Source organism: Egretta garzetta, unplaced genomic scaffold (genome assembly GCF_000687185.1).
Source record: "Egretta garzetta isolate BGI_Z169 unplaced genomic scaffold, ASM68718v1 scaffold506, whole genome shotgun sequence".
Classification (NCBI taxonomy): domain Eukaryota; kingdom Metazoa; phylum Chordata; class Aves; order Pelecaniformes; family Ardeidae; genus Egretta; species Egretta garzetta.
This window is the reverse complement of record NW_009260065.1, coordinates 492,764-498,142: the sequence shown is the minus strand read 5'-3', so window position 1 is coordinate 498,142 and position 5,379 is coordinate 492,764.

Sequence of the window (5,379 nt, the reverse complement as noted above, 5' to 3'; positions counted from 1 at the left end):
GGAACGGGTTGCCCAGAGAGGGAGTGGAGGCCCCATCCCCGGAAACATTCAAGGCCAGGTTGGACGGGGCTGTGAGCAACGTGATCTGGTTAGCGGTGTCCCTGCTCCTGCGGGGGGGTTGGACTGGGTGACCTCTAGGGGTCCCTTCCAACCCAAAACATTCTATGATTCTATGATTCTATGATCTTAAGATGCCTAAGGCTCCATGACGTGAGTCTCACCAATGTCTCCAGCCCAGGCTGAAATTCAGCACTTTTAATAACACGCTGTCTCAATGACCAAGAAGCTGAAAACTGCATGATTTTTGCTCAATCACAGGACAAGCCCAGAGATGACACAGCTGTTTCACAACCAGCCCCCTGGTTATGCTATCACTGACTCAGAAGGCCCAGTTACAACACAACTCCTTCTCTTGGGCTGGTGACAACACGAAGAGAATTGGCACGTGGGCAGAACTCAACCAGATCCCTTCGATTTCATAGCAGCCTTAAAATACTGGTTGGAAGGGGGCCGGAGATAATCTAGTCCAGCCAATGCTTGAAGTAGGGTGTTTGCCAGCAGTACATCAGTTTAGCTGAGATGGTTTAGCCAAGTCTTAGAAACCCCTGAGAATGGAGATGCCACCACCTTTCTCACCTTTCTGAGGAACCCATCCCAGTGCTGCTCTATCCCCCAAGTGAAAAAGACTCTTTCTTTATGCCTAGGCTGAACTTTTGAGCCACAATTTGTGGCCTTTTCCCTCTATTCCCAGGTGACTGGGAAGCTTGCCTCCCAGACACATTGAAAATTTAACAAGGGGTAACAAAGCAGCTCAAAAGCTGGGGAAAAAACAGAGATGGGATTTGACGCTATGCTGGAGGCAACAGTAGGGTTAGGAGGAAGGGCTCTGAGTCTATGAACAAATACATTGAGCAACACAACTGATGCAACAGAAAAAGAAATACTAGGGGAAAGATGCACAGAGACAGGCAAGGGTAATGACCTTGTAGCAACAGCAGAGGAATTTCACAGTGGGCAAAGCCAGGGCGAAGGATGTAGTAAGAATAGATATTTAAGATGATGAGAGTTTTAGAAATCTTATCTTAATTTCCAGACTAAATTTATTCCCAGGTCGTTTATACTCATTTGTTCTTGTTCCAGCACTGTCCTTTAATTTAAATAGCTCTTCTCTCTCTGTGATTTTTACCTTCCCAGTGTATTTATAGAGAGCAATGCATGTTTGTGCTAGGCTAAACATACCAAGCTCCCTAGTCTCCTCACATTCAATTGGCTTTCTGTCCACCTGATCACCACAGGAGCTCTTTACTCTGTCTGCTCCAGTTCCATTTCAGCTTTTTTGGATGTGTAGCACAGGAACAGTCTATGGTATGCCCAGGGACATCTTCCCCTCATGCTGTTAACACTTCATGGGAAATAGCTTTTGTACCGCATACAGCTACTGTCTTCTGCTTTTCCACAACTGCATCACACCAGCAGTGCCTAACAGTGCTACGATGAACAGATGCATCCACATCCTTCTCCTGCAACTTCGTTGTTTCCAGTGGATGAGCCCACAGCTTAAAGCAGCTATTCTTGTTATCAGTCTCTAAGTGCTTGACTTTGTCCTATTAGATTTCATTCTATTTCTATTACTCCTGGGCTTAAGGTCATCCAACTTTTCTTGTGTATTTATACCGAGGTCCTTAGAAATATGCAGATTGATAGACTGAATAACTTTTAGCCTCTGGATTATGGGATAGTCTTGTTGTATCCCAGCCCCTCCATCTAAGGCAGACTTGTAGCAGAGTAAAGATCAGACATGCAGCATGATTTTCCTCCCCTTCTTCGGAAATGTCTGGCATTAGCTGGTAGAGGATAAGAAACAACAGGTGAGGGGCCTTTTTGCTCTGAAGCAACAGTTCTCCTGCTCCAAAGTTGGATATAAACAGGATAGAACAAATTCAGAAAGGGCTATGGGGGCCGCAGGATCAGGGCAGAACTAAGACTAGTCTCAATGGAAAGTACATATTTCTTAACCCGGACCCAAACACATCACATCTGGGGAAAGTCTGCATCTAGCCGTCCAGACAAATGAGTTTCCCACAGAGTAAACACGGAGCCAAGCAAACCAGCAGTCTTTGCTCTTTTAAATCTAGTGCCTAATCTTAATTCTTTATCTTTTATTCTAGTGAGCTTTGGTGTATCCTCATTATGTTGTCCTCCTCCTCATGTTTCCCCATTGCTTCAGTGTTCCTTAGCTGCTTTAATTAAAGAAATCTACTGTTCTCCTACTTCACCCTTTTGCCTGTCGGACAGGGCTCAGGCAAAGCATTTGCGCTCTATTCAGAGGTTTCGGTGACCCCATGACAGGATGATTTTCCTAGATGATCAGTGACATCTGCCACGTAGAAAAGTGGGACAGCTGGAGATGTAGCCCCCTCTGGAGCCGAGGCGATTATATCCCAGGGATGCTCAAAGTGTGGAGCACACCCAAGTTTGCCACCAGGGGATCCATGCAGGAGGGTTGAAGCTGGTCCTAGTGGCATTTCTGTAAACGGCCAAGTTGTGCCCTTGGGATGCCATGGGTGGGTGGCTACTACAGAAAGCGGACTCAAGGAGATCTCTGTAGGGGAAGACAAAACAGCTCTGTATACAGTCAGTGTGGAGAAACTTGTTTAATGTCCAAATCCCATCTTTTCTTAACTCTCCCATGTATCAGCTGGAGCAATTATTCCACCTTACTTCCCCAGACTGACAATGCACCTGCACCTGATGGGAAACTGCTACCACACGCCTCTCCAGAGGGAGCTGCATTTTAGCTGTGGCAAATGACTCTTCTGTATGGTCTTTCAGAATGGAAAAAATCCCTCTTTGCAGCCACTTTTCTGACAGACTGTGTGAGTAACAGGTTAATGGAGTCGGGAGAAGATGCTGGCAATTCTCAGCTCTGCAGCTTTCCACTTGAGTGCTCTGCAGCTGAGCAAAGCCCTCGAATAGGTACAGAAACCGTTTGCACTTTTGGAGGGAAGAGAGAATGGAAAAAAGAATGAATGCCACTGCTCTTTCTCTCCATTCTTCCTTTCTTTCCTTCCTGCTGCTCTTTTGTTGTTTTGAAAATGGGGGCTGGAATCTGGTGACTCCTTCCTGTCGGTCTCTGCCATGTCCTGGCCATGCCTCAATCTTGTGAAAAATACCTTGCTTCTCTCTTTGTTTAGACTTCCCTCAAGGAAAAAAAAAAAAAAAACCGAAAGAAAAGAAAAAAAAAGAGGCTCAACAAATTTTGTTTGCTCTAGCTATTTTGGGATTTTCAAGTGAAATAGGTGAATCAGAGAACACCCATTTTTCCTGCACTGCAAGTATTTCAAAGTGATGAACATTTGGACAAGGTGCTTTTGAGACACTGGGAGGTTTTCCACCTGATTTCCTACCAGTGTACCTCATGGCTGGTCAGGTGGCAGAGCCTCCAAAACCTTGAGAGGCTCCACTGGGCTATTTAGACTGCCCTGAGGTTCCAGAACCTGAGATTTCCAGCCTGCAGGACACACTGCTGAGATCCTGGAGCCTCTTGAGAGCACTGGGCTCCATATAGCACTGAGTGTCTCCATTTCCAGATGAGGAGCCTGAGGTTTTCCCATTGGAGATCTGAGAGGCATTAGACTTCCCACCACAGGGAGTCTCCATTTTGTTTATCGACCAAAATTCTGAAACAAAATCAACCCAAAGCAAAACAAAAGTCAAATGAAAGCGTTTTGATTTTTTTTCCCCAGTGAAATATTTTCAGAGTGGAAAACGAAGCACTGATTTTTTTATTTCAAAACAAAGAGTTGTTAAATAAAAATGTTGGAATTTGCCGATGAATGGAAATTTGGAGCTCTGTTGCCTGCCTTAAGGTGCTGTTATTACACGGGTCCTTACTCTGTTACTACATAAATTAGGGTAACACCAAGAAGTTCTAGTTGAAAATGAGATTTTAATGTGTTCGACTGATTCAAATACATAATGATGGACAATCTTCCCACAGAGCTTAAGATATAAACAGATTAAGCGTCTGAGTGCCTGCAGTGGTTTTGGAATTAAAAAAAACACCCTGAAAAAGAGTTTCAATTCTTGCCTAATTTCATGTACAACCAAAACAACCAGATAAGGTTTGTTATTTCAAAAATACAGGTAGTAGTGATCGAATCACCGCACATCTGGCCCTGATCTCATTGACTGTCCACGGCATTCAGTGAAGTTTTTCCTGGGTTTAGTGAATATGAACAAATCCCAAATTCAAGTAAATTGATGCGGAGCAACATTTCCCAGTAGCTCTGCGAAGAAGCTGTTGACCCTTTAACAATTTTACCATGAGTGAGTCAAAACTGTCCCATCTCAGGGCAAGTTTATGTCATTTGCCTCTGTGTCCTTCTCCAGTCAGTCCCCGCCTAGGGGTTGTGATGGTGCTAGTGTGATGGTGCTACTATTTTGGGGTAAGGGATTTGGCTGTTTGTCGGAGGCAGGAGAGGCTTTAAGCAACAGGACTCATGAGTTCAGTCTCCACCAGCTCAGCCAATGGAAATATATCAATGTTTACAGTGACCACTGGACACGCGACGGGGGTCCAGGTCTGCCCTTTGGGTTAAGCTTTGATTAGCTGTCAAACCGGGGCTTTCGACAAGTTATCAGCTAGTGCCAGTGAGATGTTTAGCACATTCCCACCCTGACAGTGACCCTGTGAGGTTGCATCTGAAGTAGCAGTGGACTCACGATAAGGCCCTGTTACTTTTTTCCACTATTTTCTTAGAAGAAATATATTAATATATTATGAAACATTGACTTATTCTACTTTTTCTCGAGTTCTTTCCAACCACAAGATTTGCCTCAGTTCTCTTTGTTTTTGGTTTCTTCCCATCCAGCTTTTTTTTTTAATTTTTTTTTTGTTTGTTTTAACTATCACTCTTCCTTGCTCCTCTCTCATTTCCTCTCCCAAACAGAAAGGGAATTTAAATTGCAACTCGTCGCAGATATAAAACCAGCAAGAGTGCGCTCCAAAGACACTCTCTTTTATTGGGTTCATCCAGAGGTCAAAGAGGTTGGCTTTGGGACAAGACAGAGCAAAAAACCTACCCGAGCCTTACTGTGTCATCATCATCCCGCTTGGCTGTGAGCAGGACAGGGCAGCAGAGGTGGAGGAATGCTGCTTCGCGGCCGCACTTGCAAAGACTCAGGATAAAGAAGCACCTCCAAACCTTGGCTTCGGCCACGGCCGTTTTGGGGTGGCCCAGGGGGAGAGGCTGGCAGGCAAGCTGGCGAGGGAAGAGGGAGGGCAGCCAGGGAGGGTGGAAGGGGGGGACAGGGAGGAGATGCCAGCCAGCTGTCTCACAGGCGCTCAGGGGTTGCAGCCGGGCCGGGGGGGCGGGG